This window comes from Chlorocebus sabaeus, chromosome 25 (assembly GCF_047675955.1).
Source record: "Chlorocebus sabaeus isolate Y175 chromosome 25, mChlSab1.0.hap1, whole genome shotgun sequence".
In the NCBI taxonomy this organism is placed as follows: Eukaryota; Metazoa; Chordata; class Mammalia; order Primates; family Cercopithecidae; genus Chlorocebus; species Chlorocebus sabaeus.
Window position 1 is genome coordinate 72,607,341 of NC_132928.1, and position 15,566 is coordinate 72,622,906.

The 15,566-nt window shown below is 40.5% G+C and overlaps 1 long non-coding RNA gene across 1 annotated transcript; it reads left to right on the forward strand.

Annotated features, from left to right (window-relative positions):
- Nucleotides 1-1,158: 1,158 nt before the first annotated feature.
- On the forward strand, nucleotides 1,159-9,140 carry LOC103230786 (uncharacterized). The gene is made up of 3 exons (XR_012091311.1): nucleotides 1,159-1,295; nucleotides 2,260-2,471; nucleotides 5,312-9,140. It is a non-coding gene; the product is annotated as an uncharacterized lncRNA (long non-coding RNA).
- Nucleotides 9,141-15,566: the final 6,426 nt, after the last annotated feature.

A 15,566-nucleotide genomic window follows, 5' to 3' on the forward strand; every position in this document is an offset into this window, starting at 1 on the left:
GTACCCGCTCCATGGTTCTCATGGCAATGAATGTTGCGGGGAAAGCCGGCAAGTGTCAAATCTTTGGCAAATGTTAGAATCCTCTCCGGAAATGATTCACAATTACTGCCATCAGGGTGCATGGGTAATGACCATCTTTGTCATTAGCACACATTCTCTCTTCCCCAGAATGCAAACTCAACCCAGTAACCCCTCTACTAAACAGATTAGGAACTCTGAATGCTGTGATAAATATTTTCTCACTGTAATCAGAATAATCGACACTTATTTTTTTTTTAATTGTTAGAATTTAAAAGGATTTTTATAGACTGGATTTCACAATACTTTCCAACTGTTGTATTTCATATTTATGCATTGGTCACAATGTGTTAAGCACTATTGTAAGTGCTTTCAAACATTATTAATTCCTTTATTCCTCCTAACAACTTTGTGAGGTAAGTACAATTACCCCATTTTACAGATCTGCAAACTGAGGCACAAAGAGATTCAGTAATTTGTCCAAGGTTACATACATTGCTAGTAAGTGGTAGAGCCAGTGAGTTGAACCCAGGCCCAGACGAAAGCAAGTATATACCCATTTTCCATGCTGCCTTACTATGTAAATGTAAGTATTGGTAATACTGTCTCTTTTTTTCCAAATAAATTGAAGCTGATTTTTTAAATATTTACTATATTACTTTGCTAGGGCTACTATAACAAAGTACCCTAGACTGAGTGGCTTAAACAATAGAAATTTATTTTCTCACAATTCTGGAGGCTAGATGTCTGAGATCAAGGTGCCGTCAGGGTTGGTTTCTCTTGAGGCCTTTCTCTTTGCCTTATAGATGGCCACCTTCACCAGTTCACCTTACACAGTCTTCACCCTGAGTGCATCTGTATTGTAATTTCCTCTTGTTAACAAACACCAGTCATATAGGATTCGGGCTCACAGTAATGACCTCATTTGAACTTAATTACCTCTTTGAGACCCCGTCTCCAAATAGAGTCCCATTCTGAGGTTAGTGGGATTAGGGGTTCAACATATGAATTTAGGGGGACATAATTCACTATAACATCTACCACATGGTCATAATGTGCTGGCTACTATATGAAATGTCAAAATGTTGAGCTCCAAGTTCTTTAAGAAGGCACAGTATTCATCGTGGACATTTATTTGAATGACAAAGTGGACACGGCTCTTGTTTCTTTCCTAGATGGTTGACTTGACCATGTTCTCCAATTTGAAGTGGGTACTATGACCGAGGCATAGTGCTTGCCATTGTTTCACCTTGACTTCCTCACTTTGTACACCAAGGGTGAGAAACTATTCATCTCTCTCTATCATCTATGTTTCATCTGTCTCTCTCTTTATCATCTATCTTTCATCCATGTAGCTATCTATGTATCTATTGATCTATCTAACTATCTGCATGTCAATCAGTCATCTCAATGGACCACAAATTAAGGAGTGAAGTAGTCATCTTGTTAGTATGAGTGTCTTGGGCATGTCTTTAAAAAGACTCCATTTTAGTTTTCTCATTATAAAATGTGTCTCTTAAGCCAACTGTAGAAAGTATGACTTAGTATAAAGGGAAGGAGCTTTATGGCAGGAAATCTAAGGTAAGCCATCTTTTATGACTAGAAGTAAATCCCTGGGTACAGGGAAAAATCAGAGACGTGGAAATAATAGACGTGTGTATATGTAAGTATGAGATATTCATCTCACAGCGCCTGTCATGTAGGCGGTGATTTAAAAATATTAAAGGAAGGAAAACAGTATCCTGTCCCAGTTTTTTCCAACAAATGGCATAAACAGATACCTGCAATGATTTAGGTCCCTACAATGATTAAGCACATGTAACACTATAATTTTACTTCTCATATAAAAGCAAATATTATCCTGCCTCTCCTACTTCTAATTCTAATTCCCCAAGTAGAGCATGTCCTTCTTAACTGTGTTCATCACTTCTGCAATTACTGTGAATGTGGAAGTGCTATTTAAATAAACTTTAGAGCATTATACAAGTGTTAGCATGAATGTTAGCCACTCCTTTCCCTTCTTTTGGTTTTGAATCCCAGGAAACTAAAAACAAAATTGGACATTAGTGAAATGAAGTTGCCAGGATAATGCTGAGTGAACTATGGCAATCCTTTGTTAACCCTAGTGTTATAATAATGAGGTTCAGCATTTGTTTTTTAAAATTTCAAAATCTGTGATCTTTTAGCAGATGTTGGGCTCAGTTCAGTATCCTTCAGAGTGATGATTTTCCTTTCTTGTAGGTTATGCATGCCATGATTGAGGAACTGCCTGTGTTCTACCCTTCAATGAATGGATAGAAATGTAGATCCAGAAAAGAAAAATGTGCCCTTAAGTTCCTCAATATTTTGGGAAATTGCCAAGTGGTTACTGTAGTAGATTACAGTATTGTTTGCAATTATTTGTCCTTTCTCCTTTAAAAGGATTATACATCCCTGCCTTAGACCACTTATAGGTAAGTGTACTTCCCTGTCCCTATCAGACTTGGTCATGTGATTTTCATCCACCAATGACATATGAGTAGACAAGGTACATGCCACTTAGGAGCAGAAGCTTTAAATGTGATCGTGTGGTTCCACTTGGTCTCTTGCTCTTCTGTCCTCTTCCAAGAGAAAAGTATTTTCCAGATAGGAGCTGCTCCTTCAGCTGTATCCTGGGATGATGAAACACATGGGACAGAGCCATAGCAGACTCATAGCCTACATGTATCATGAGCAGGAAATACATTGATGATCTAACTACTGAGATTTTGGGGGATTGTTTGTTATGCAGTGAAGCTGACTAATACAGTTACACAAGATTTTGCTGAGATTTGCACAGATAAAACAAGGGAGGATGTGAGTGCAAGAAGATGTTATACTTCACAGTAAGGGCTAGTTTCTAAACATGAAAGAACACATAGCTTATGTAACATGACATTTGTTGGAGAATATGCTCTAGAAAATCATGATATCACAGATATATACTAAATATCTGAAGGAGATTAAGGAGAAAACATTTCCAGCAGAGGAGTTCTTTAATATAGACAGAGCTTGTTTCAGAATTGGTATCTTCCTGAATATTTGGTTTATGTATATATTTTTACATATATATGTGTGTAATTACTCATAGTATCATTTTAAATTTTTACTCTCTAAACCCCATTTTTAATGAGCTCTTGATCTTGCCAACTAAGGTTCTGTTAACATTTTTCAGAAGTGTACAATAGGTTACAGATTATAGCTCTGCACGCCAGGAGGTTTAGTGGTAAATGTTTACTGAATGTAAATATTACAAGGAGAAAACTGGAGCACCGTGATAAAACTTGAGCTTAGAATAGTACCTGGTATAGAGTAGATGCTAAAAAGTACTTATTGATTGACTGAGTAAATTATAATACTGTAGAGTTTAGGTAAGATAAGGGGTAACATTTGTCCTGAGGTTTGTTTGCTGTTTCTTTAATTATGAATTCTCTCCTTTCTCATTCCATAAAGACTCTGGCTCAGCTCCCTCTGGAGGAGTGAGGACCTCGTATAAGTCACTTTCTTTTTCTTTGTTTTCCTACACAGAAAGTGGGAATTGTAAGAGTGAGAAGAAAATGTTTAAAATGTTTGGAGAACTTTTGTGCTTTATAACTGTATTCCCTTGCCCCTTTTCCCCGCTTGTTGAGTGTTTGTGGCTTATTGCTGTTGTTTCTGTGATTGACTCGAAGTCCACTCTGATGGCTCCTGTTCTGCTCTCTACCTTATGCTGTGCTGGCATGCCTATGATTGGGAGACCCCAATTCATAGTCTCAAAAGCTGTGTTGGAGGACAATGAATGGAGAGAATGCAATCCTTGAAATCTGGAAATAGGTGGGATCCAAAGAGTACCCCAATATAGCATTTGCTTATTGTTCATAAAACAGTTGTTGAATGCACGAATATATACTTTTTGAGACTGTAGGGATGCTTGTACGAAGAGCAGCTGAACACCTGGCGAGGATAGCAATTATTTGCATGTGTCCAGCTGTGTGCCTGTGCCAGGGCTAAGTCTCCTAGGAAACCAGAGTATCACCACATTGTGAGCCTGATCTCATGACGGTGGCAAGCAGTTTAGTTTCCTGCCTCCACCAGAGTGAGGGCACACTTGGTGTTAGTAAATTTCATAAAAATAACATTTTAGGTATTAAATAGATTTTAATTAAATGAATTATGTATTTCTGAAATTAAATAATTAACAATAATAAACCTCCTCATTTACCCTCAAATATTGAGGTAGTAAGAGAAGAGTAATCATTTAGGTTTATGCCTTTCTGGATATCAGTATTTAAGAGCGCCCAGGAATGGCTGAAGTTGTCTTTTCTCTGTCTGAACCCCCTCCAGTAACTTGCATGCCCTGTAAAGGCAGAAATTACACATGCCTGGTTCACTGCTAGGTCCTTAGTTACTACCTTGGTTCCCATCTTGTTATAGGCACTAATACAGACTCAGTGACTGCTCGATGAGCTGTACTGAGAGGGCCTAAAGCCATGACAGGCCCAGCCCACATCACTGCTTGGCAGGAGCTGCTCCTAAGTCAGTGTTGCCTTGGGGAGTCTGAGAAAACACCTAGGTGGATAAATTAGTACATTTCTGGCCAAAGGGCCTCACTGAAATCTCACCATAAATTAGTTGCAGGAAAAGAGCACTTAAGGTGACTCACGCCTGTAATCCCAGCACCTTGGGAGGCTGAGCCAGGTGGATCACTTGAGGTCAGGAGTTCAAGACCAGCCTGGCCAACATGGCAAAACCCTGTCTCTACTAAAAATACAAAAATTAGCCAGGCATGGTGGCATGTGCCTGTAGTCCCAGCTACTCAGGAGGCTGAGACAGGAGAATCACTTGAGCCCAGGTAGTGGAGGTTGCGGTGAGTGGAGATCACACCACTGCACTCTAGCCTGGGTGACAGAGCACGACTCTGTCTCAAAAAAAAAAAAAGAAAAGAAAAGAAAAGAAAAGAAAAGAAAAGAACACTTGATATTTAACGTTAAACATGGACAGATATCTATAATATTAATAAGACCTTCCATTTGTTGAGCGATACTATGATTTAAACACTGACATTAATTCATTTAATGCTCACAACCACTCTATGAGGTCTTTTGTAGGCTGCCTCTGCGATGGCCCCTGTTGATTCTCACCTCCTGGCATTCACTTCCTTGTATAATCTCTTCTCCTTGAGTGCAGACTGGATTCATATACTTGCCTTGAATGAGTAGAGTATGTCGAAGTAATAGGATGTCCCCTTCAAGATCAGATTGTAAAAAGTCTGTGACTTCTGTCTTTGGTGCTCCAGCTGCCATGCCATGAGCCACCCTGTAGAGAGGTCTATGTGACAAAGCACTGAGGGAGACCCCCAGCCAACAGCCAGTGAGGAAGTGGAACCCTCAGTCCAACAGACTCTGTTGGATGGAATCCTATTGGCAACCACATGCATGGACTTGGAAGAGGATCCTGCCCCAGTCACACCTTCAGATGGGACTGCAGCCTCAGACAGTAGTTGGATTGCAACCTCATGAGATACTTTGAGCCAGAAGCTCCTGACTGAGTCATGCCTGGCTTCATAAACCACAGAAGTTGTAGCTAATACATGTTTATTGGTTCAAGCTGCTAAGTTTTGGGGTAATTTATCACACAGCAATAGATAACTAATATAGGTAGCTACTGATATTATTTGTATTTTACAGAAGAAGAACCTGAGGTTTAGAGAGGATAGGAAATGATGCAGCCAGGATGTGAACCTTCAAATGTGACTCCAAGGACTGCGCAATTGATAACTAGAATCAGTTTTGGATAACGTTAAGCACATTACTGTTGTTCAGTCCAGCTTGGTACTGTGCAGAAACTTCGTGGTTCCAGACTTTAGAAAAGCTAATATGAGCAGACAAAAGGATGGTTTCCTCCCAAGCCAGGTAAAGATTTTAAAAGATACACAAGAAAAAAATTATAGATCATGCAGCAACAATAGAGCATTAACATTCCATTTCTAACAAAGATGATCTTAGTATTAGTCAGAGTTCTCCAGAGAGACAAAACTAATACGAGATAGATGGATGGATGGATAGATAGATAGATAGATAGATAGATAGATACATAGATAGATACATAGATAGATGATGGATAGATAGACAGACAGGAGAGGATTATTAGGGGAATTGGCTTATGTGATTATGGAGGCAGAGAAGTCCCACGACAAGCTGCCCACAAACTGCATGCCCGTAGTGTGGCTCAGTCCAAAAGCCTCAGAACCAGAGAAACCAATGGTGCAACTCTCAGTCTGAGGCCAAAGGCCTGAGAGCCCAGGGTGTCCTGGACTCTAAATGCTGAAAAGCCTGGAGTTCTGATATCCAAGGGCAACAGAAGCAGGGTGTTCCAGGTGCAGGAGAGAGAAAGAAAGAATTATCCTTTCCTCTGCCTTGTGGTTCTCTATGGGCCCCCAGCTGATTGGATGGTGCCCACCTACACTGAGGGCAGATCTTTCCCACTCGGTCCACTGACTCACATGCCAGTCTCCACTGGAAACACCCTCACAGACACACCCAGATTTGAGGCTTTACCAGCTCTCTAGGTATTCCTTAATCCAGTTAAGACCTAAAATTAACTATCACAGCTTCCCTGCCTTCCAGTCCACCACTCAAAAATAACCATTCTCAGCAGTTCCTTCTGTTCTCTATTGCCTCAAAATTATGCAAAACACAGCAAATGTGGATGTACATTTGCATATATAAAAATATTGTGTGTGTGTGTGTGTGTGTGTGTACACATATATATATACAGTTGACTCTAGAGCAACATGAGGGTTAGGGGCACCGATCCCCCAACACAGTTGAAAATCTGCATATAACTCTTGACTCCCCTAAAACATAACTACCAAAAGCCTATTGTTGATCAGAAGCCTTACCAATAACACAGTGAAGCAACACCTATTTTGTACGTTATATGTATTAGATGCTGTATTCTTAGAAAAAAGTAAGCTAGAGAAAATAAAATATTAAGAAAATCATAAGGAAGAGAAAATACACTTACTATGTGTCAAGTGGAAGTAGATCATCCTAAAGGTCCTCATCCCCATTGTGTTCATGTTGAGTAGGCTGAGGAGTGGGGAGGAAGAGGAGGGACTGGTCTTGCTGTCTCAGGGGTAGCAGAGGTAGAAGAAAATCTGTGTATAGTGGACCGGCACAGTTCAAACCCATGTTGTTCAAGGGCCAATTGTGTACACAACACCACACACACACACACGAGTGTGCACAAAAATTTGGGATCATGGTTATTTCTATTATTTATTGCTACATAACAAATCACCCCCAAACATAGTGGTCTAAAACAGTAGCAAGTGTTTCTCCTCAGTCCTGGTTTCTGTGGGTCGGGAATGTGGAAAGAGCTCAGCAGGCTGGCCTGGTATTGCTTGTGCAGGGGCAGACAGAGACTAAAGCTGGAGCACCTGGGCACATCTCTCTCCCCATCATCTTTCCACTTGTGTTAGTTTGGGCTTCCTCATAGCATGGTGATCTCAGGCTGCCCACTTAGCCACTAAAGGCTTAAGAACAAGTATCCTAGCAACAAAGCAGAAGATGCATCACTTTTTATAGCCTAGACTCAGTATCATATATTATCATTTCTCTCCTCCCCTATTGGTCAAAACAACCACAAAACTTGCCCAGTGTGAAGGGGATTTCATCTCCCAATGGAAGAAGTGTCAAAGAATTTGCAGACAAAGTTTTAAATTTCCATAATGATATACTCATACCACTCTAATGTAGAGTAGGTGCACATATCCAAGAAAGTCTCTAAAACAATTCAGGGGTATAAAAATATAGTAGAGCTTGTATTTCTTTGTTTTAATTCACCCCTTTTGCTCTATTTTTCTATCTCTTTATGTACACATACATGTATATGTTCTATAAATAAATAAATACATTGGGGAATGTGCCCAAAAGTTTTACACAATTTAAAAACTTTGTCAGATATTGTTAAATATGTTGCCCTTGCTTCTTTATTTTCTACTTATTAAAATTAAAAATCCTTTATATGCAAACTCTACCCATCAACTTTTCACCTTTTTAAAACCTGCTTCATAAAGTTCTGTTGTCTAAGTAGTCTCAGCTGATGGATATTTAGGTAAATTCCAGTTGTTTCCACTATTATAAGCAATGCTGTAATGTACATCCTTGTCCTACATATTTTGGTATAATTTTTTCAAGGCAGTAGTAGTCTAAATTCAAGCAGTGGAATTCCTAGAGCAAAGGGAGCATACATTGAAAATTACAGTTGATATTGTTAAATTGCTCTCAGATGAGTCTATTAATATTAGCAACATGACCCCAGTTAACAGTCCCCATAACAATATTTGTGAGTTCCTTTCTCCACATTTCTTCACAGGCACTAATTATTTTAAAAACTTCACAGTCTTTGCCAATTAGGTGAACAATGGTATCCTGTTATGATTTGGATATGCATTCTTCATGTCAAGTGAATGTGATTAGCACACATTTGTGTGACTTTTCTTATAAACTGTCCATTCATATTCTTTGCCCAATTTTTAATTTATTGATTCTTGCCAGCTTTTTGTTATTGGTTTGTACCAGCTTTTTATAATTTAAGAAAATTAACCCTGTGTTTCTCATGTATGTTGCAAGTATTTGCCCTGATTATCACATTTTTAAAAGTAATTTTGTCATACAAAAGTATGTATACTTTTATGATATTAAATTTGTAATTTTTAAATCTGTGGCTTCTACACCAGAAAGGGCTTCGCTATACAGAGATCATCAATAAACACACTCAGGATTTTTCAAATCTTAGGGTTTCATTACCTTTAAGTTTTTTATCCACGTGGAATTTATTGGGGGAAAGGGTATGGTAAGAATGAGCTTAGGCCAGGCGCGGTGGCTCACACCTGTAATCCCAGCACTTTGGGAGGCCGAGGCGGACGGATCACCAGGTCAGGAGATGGATCCTGGCTAACACGGTGAAACCCCGTCTCTACTAAAAAAAAAAATTCAAAAAATTAGCCGGGCATGGTGGCGGGCGCTTGTAGTCCCAGCTACTCGGGAGGCTGAGGCAGGAGAATGGCGTGAACCCCGGAGGTGGAGCTTGCTAAGCCAAGATCGCGCCACTGCACTCCAGCCTGGGCGATAGAGCAAGACTCCGTCTCAAAAAAAAAAAAAAAAAAAAAGAACGAGCTTAATTTTCTTTTTTTTTTTTTAAGTGGCTAGCCACTGGTTCCAACACTATTTGTTGAATAGCCCTTCTTTTCACCTCTTACAAGCAGCACTTACTACTTTCACCTGATCCTCACTCATCAAGTGTCTAATGCTTACCACTTTGGGTAGATGATGACAATGACCTATAATTAGGGCAGAAGCTACTGTTCCTACAAAGAGAAGGCCCTTTATATAACTTCTTACTACAAGCATATACATGCCCTACCTCAGAGGTTAAGCTGATCTGTCCACCCACCCCCACCCCCAGCCTCTCTGAGATAATTTTCCTTATGCATATTTGGCAATTCTTGCCCACTTGATTTTTTTTTTTTTCCTGAGACAGCGTCTTGCTCTGTTGCCCAGGCTAGAGTGCAATAGCACATTCTCAGCTCACTGCAACCTCCGGCTCCCGAGTTCAAGCAATTCTCCTGCCTCAGCCTCCCAATTTGCTGGGATTACAGGTGCCCACCACCACACCCGTCTAATTTTTTTGTATTTTCAGTAGAGAGTTTTGCCATTTTAGGCAGGCTGGTCTCAAACTCCTGACCTTAGGTGATCTGCTGCCTCGGCCTCTCAAAGTGCTAGAATTACAGGCCTGAGCCACAGCGCCCAGCTACCACTTGATCATTTTTTGAGTCAGTGCTCTAGGCACAACCACTCTGTAAGTCACTTTCACAAAGTGCTCTTCAAGATTATTCATGTTCACCTCAATAGATGCAGAAAAAGCATTTGACAATGTGCAACATTCTTTCTTGATTAAAAAGTCTCAACGCTTTAGGTATAGAAGGAAATTTCCTCAACATAATAAAGGCCATTTATGAAAATCCCAGAGACAGCAACATAAGCAGTGCGAAAAATGGAAAGCTTTTCCTCTAAGATCCAGTACAAGGCAAGGATGCCTATTTTTGCCACTTCTGTTCAACATAGTATTGAAAGTACTAGCCAGAGCAGTCAGATAAGAAAAAAATATGAAGGGCATCCAAATCAGAAAAGAAGTAAAATTATCCCTGTTTACCGGTGACATGATCCTATATGTAGAAAACCCTAACAACTTCAAACACACCAAAAAAAAACCTGTTTAAACTAATAAACGAATTCAGTAAAGTTGGAGAATACAAAATCAACGTACAAAAATCAATACCTTTCTTCACAACAATAAAGACTTATCCAAAAAATAAAAAATAAAGAAAACAATTTCACTAATAACATTAAAAAGAATAAAATAATTAGGAATAAATTTAACCAAATAGCTGAAAGACCTGCACACTGAAAATTATAAAACATTGATAAAAAAATTTAAAATGACACAAATAACGGAAAAAGATCCCATATTCATGGACTGAAAGAATTAATATTGTTAAAATGTTCATAGTACACAAAGCAGTATGAAGATTCAAAGCCATCCTTGTCAGTATTCCAATGGCATTTTTTACAGAACTGGAGAAATCAGTTCTAAAATCTGTATGGAATCACAGAAGACCCCAATAGCCAAACTTATTAAGAAAGAAAAACAAAGTTGAAGGCATCATACTTGGTGATTTTTATATTTTACTACAAATCTATAGTAATCAAAACAGTATGGTATTGACATAAAAACAGACACATAAACCAACAGAACAGAATAGACAGTCCAGAAATAAACCCAAGCATATACAATCAACTAATTTTTGACAAGAGCACCAAGAAGGTACAACGGAGAAATCAGCCTCTTCAGTAAATGGTATTGGGAATGCAGGATATCCACATGAAAATGAATGAAATTAGACCCCATCTTACAACAGACACAAAAATCAACTTAAAATAGATTAAAGATCTAACACCTGAAACCATAAAACTCTTAGAAGAAAATAGGGGGAAAGCTCCTTGACATTGACCTTGGCAATGATTTTTTTGAATATTACATCAAAACCTCAGGCAACAAAAGCAAAAATAAATAGGTGGGACTATATCAAATTAAAAATTTTCCACACAGCAAGGAAAACAGTCAACCAAATGAAAAGAATAGAGACTATGGATTGTGAGAAAATATTTGTGTACCATATATTCATTACTGCGCTTTTTGCCATTACTTTTAATGGCATTAATGGTGGTTTCTGCCATTACTTTTAATGGCAAAAACCACAATTCCTTTTGCACCACATGAGATTTGATACAGGGTTAATATACAAAATATATAAGGAACTCACACAACTCAAAAGCAACAAGAAGAATAACCCAGTTAAAACATGGGCAAAACACCTGAACAGACATTTCTCCAAAGAAGACATAAAAATGGCCAACAGGTGCATGAAAAGGTGCTCAGCATCGCTAATTATCCGAGTAATGCAAACCAGACCCTCAATGTGATATCACCTGACATCCATCAAGATGACTATTATCAAAAAGAAGAGGCAACAAATGTTGGAGAGGGTGTGGAGAAAAGGGAATCCTTATACATTGTTTGTAGGAATATAAATTGGGACAGTCGTTATGGAAAAAATTACAGGGGTTTCTCAAAAAAACTAAAAATAGAGCTACCTATCATATGACTCAGCAATCTCTCTGCTGGATATATGCCCAAAGGAAATTAAATCAGTACCTTACAGAGATACCTGTTCTCCCATGTCCATTGCAGTATTATTCACAATAGCCAAGATATGGAAACAACCTAAGTGGTCATCAACTGATGAATGGATAAAGAAACTGTTCATCACAGGGATTTGGGAAACACAGCTTCCCTGTGTTAGCACAGCTTATTGAGGGATTATAAAGGTCAGCCAAAGGAAAGGACACAATCACGGTCTAACTCAGACCACAGACCAGTATGGCTTAAACAATTTCCTTAATCAGTATGCTTTTATGCACACACACACACACACACGCACACACACACATATATAGTGGAATATTATACTGCCTTTAAAAAGGAGATGCTGCCATTTTTGACAACATGCATGAACCTGGAGGACATTATGTTAAGTGAAATAAGCCAGCCACAGAGAGAAAAATACTGTGATTCATCTTATATGTGAATCTAAAAGAGAAGTTAAATAAGTAGAAAAGAGACAGTAGAATGGCTGTTACTGGGGATGGGAGAGGGAGAAATGGGGAGAGGTCGAAGGGTGCAAATATATGATAAATAAATCTAAAGGCATAGTGTACAGCATAGTTAGAAATATTATATTGTATACTGGAAATTTGTGAAGAGAGTAGATTTTAGGTGTTCTTATCATACACACACACAAAATAACTATGCGAGATGATGAATATGTTAATTTGCTTGACTGTAGTAACGATTTCACTCTGTATATGTGTGTCAAAACATCATGTTGTATGCCTTAAATATAGATAATTTTGTTAAAAAGGGAAAAACTACCAATGAATAAAATGGAATTTTTAAAACACCATTTGTCTCTGTACAGTTGAATCGCTGTAGGAGTTGACATTGACATGACCCTTCTCTTTGTGAAGGCACATGGCACTTTGCACTGCATCATGAATCCTTTTGGTTTGGTGGGGTGGGTACCCCCACCCTCTATGTATGTCATAAAAACTAGGATTATGCTGAAGTTCCCTTTACCTCACGGTTGTTTTTGTTTCTTTCAATTGCCTAATCTAGGCTGCTTGGAAAAAGTTATGTTGGTGCCGGGGTTCAGCCCTCGCCTGGACAGAGGTGGCCACTAGAGTCATTAGCATGGACATTGGCACCAGTGACTACGTAGATCCCAGGATCGTAGCCAGGGACCTGGGCTGCCTCCAGGGACCACTTGAGAGGTGCAGAGACTGTGGGCCAGCCCGTCATTCTTGTCTGAGACAGTGACATCCTCTCCACTGTGCACAGCTAGCAGAGGTGGGAGCTGGGTTCCCCCACACCCTGCAGCAAATCAGAAATCCCAGGGTGAGGACAGGAGGATAGAGTTGCTGTGCCAGCTCAGCACCCACTCCTCCTGTGTGCCGAGGTGGGCTGCTGAGATCCCCCAGCAGTCTGGGCTGGACAAGAACTCAGATTTCCATCTGAGGTTGGAGAAGCTTCAGAGTTCAGCTGCTGGCCAGCAGAGTCCTGTGAGAAAGGGCAGTGCGTGCAGATAAAATCTCAGCCAATGGGGCTGTGCAGGTGGCCCCAAGGCTTCTGGCTCCACAGATAAGAATCAGAAGCACAGCCACCTCAATTTGAAAACAATTTGAGTTATCACACTAATTAAAGGGGTCTGCAGGCACAAGACCTGACTAGATTTACATCCCTAAGGTTAACAAAAATCAGATGGTTGAGAATAAGAATTTCACATAAATAGAAATATGCAAGTACGATGTGCCACTGAGAAGTTGCCATGATTTTTTCTTTTCAGGCTGTGGATAATTTCCATCATCAGATACATGATTTCTGACGCGGGGAGAGGTGGGGATGTGAATAGGGCCACCGACTTTTTTGTTCATTTAAAATCACTATAATTTGCTGAAGAAGGTTGAATGACGCCTACATTTTTTTAAGGCAGCTCTGAAATGAATGGCTTCATTTAATCACAAAAGAAGGAATACCAGCAAGACCACCCAGGCCCCAGCTCCAGTTTTTCCTAAAGAATTTGGCCGCATCTCCCTTTTTGAAGGCAGAGTTTCATCTTGTAATTAGAAGATTCCTTTGTTTCTTTAATGATCCTAAAGCACTGGTGTCATCTGAGGGAAATGACCTTTTAGGTAACAACAGCAGCCATCACCTGGGGGCTTTCAGTGTAAGAGGACCACACTGAAGTCACGGGCTATGAGGCTGTCCTATGAGGCAGGTGAGGCTCCCTGGGCAGGTAACAGGTGGGGAAGAGACATCCAGGCACATGTCGTCCTGTGGTTCACAAATGGTGTGACCACCACTACCTACAGAAGGCCGACAAAACCATTTTGCAAAAAGAGAACCATGACTGTTTGGATCTTGAAAAGTTTAAATGTCCTCGTCTCCTCCCCAGGCGGCCATGAGCATCTGAGGCCGGCGCCTGTGGCAAGACGTAGCAATGAGCCACCAGGTCCCTGAGGTACTATGTTGAATTTCTCAATCTGACTTTGTTTAGTTTGGGGAAAACATTTTTTTTTTGGTCCTGAAAAAAAAAATCACTGTGGTTTCTCTCCTACTCCCGCCCTCTGTAATCGCCACTTGCAAGAGTTTCACCATTTTCCCAGAAAACCAAAAAAATGAGGATGCTGGGCAGACATTCTTTGTTTCTTTTCTTCCATCTCCCTCTGCCCCGGGCAGTCTCGTCTGCCCGCTGTCCCTACACCTCCTTCCTTCATGCTGGGCTCGCCTCTTTCTCCTTACCAGATTTCCTTTTCAGAATCCAGCTCAACCCTCACCTTGGTAAATAACGCCTCAGTAGACTTAGAGGTAGCCTGGGTCCTTCCGCCCGTACGGTGCCAGCACACCCTCGGCCCCATCACAGGCTCAGGCTCAGCCAGCTGCGGGCAGTTCACTGCTTCCTCTCTGCAGCACCCCCTGGTCATCCTGCTTGATGTTTCCCTTCTCCCTGTGGGCACTTGTAACTCGTCAACTCACTCATCAACCAACAGCTCTTGAGCTCCCACTAAGGATCAATTGCACTGTGCAATATTATTTTGCACCTGCCCTTTTGGAAGCCTTCTAATGTCATTTCACATGCATAGGCATGCAGGCTTCTCTCCTCCACCACATGTTGTCAACTGAACTATTCCTGTCCTTTCTACTCCCTTTACCAGGGTGGTGTCAGGAGTGAGTAGCACATTAGTCAAAGCCCCTGCATTCTCTTAAATGGTTCTGCTACTGACTCACTATGTGAGTGTAGACAAGTCACTTCCCTTTCTCAGCCCTAACTTCTCCAGCCATAACATGCTCTCTGTATGTCTGGAAAGAACACAGCTAGAATGAATGGGATGTCCTCTATACACAGGGCAACTCCATAATTCATTGTCCAGCTTTCACTTTCAAGAACAACAGGGGGTGTTTTCATGTGTATAACAGCACAGGCTTAAACAGGTTTGTCCCTGGCAAATCCGGGGTGTATGGTGCATGCCAGTTTCTGGGATCTCAGGTAAAAATGGGGATAGGAGCAGACATTCCTCAGCTTATCACCTCCTAGTTCACAGAGATAGAATATCAGCAGCTTGCTGCAGTCTGAGCTATTAGGTTTGCTCTAGGGAAGGAGGCAAGAAATTCAGACTATCTTTCAAACATTTCTGACCTGTGTGCAAAAACAATCAGACATAACTCTCCAGCACCCACAGGGTGATCTGAGACATGGTGAGTAAAGATGAGCAAGACTGGAAACCCCGTCTCTACTAAAAAATACAAAAAAACTAGCCGGGCGTGGCGGCGGGCGCCTGTAGTCCCAGCTACCTGGGAGGCTGAGGCAG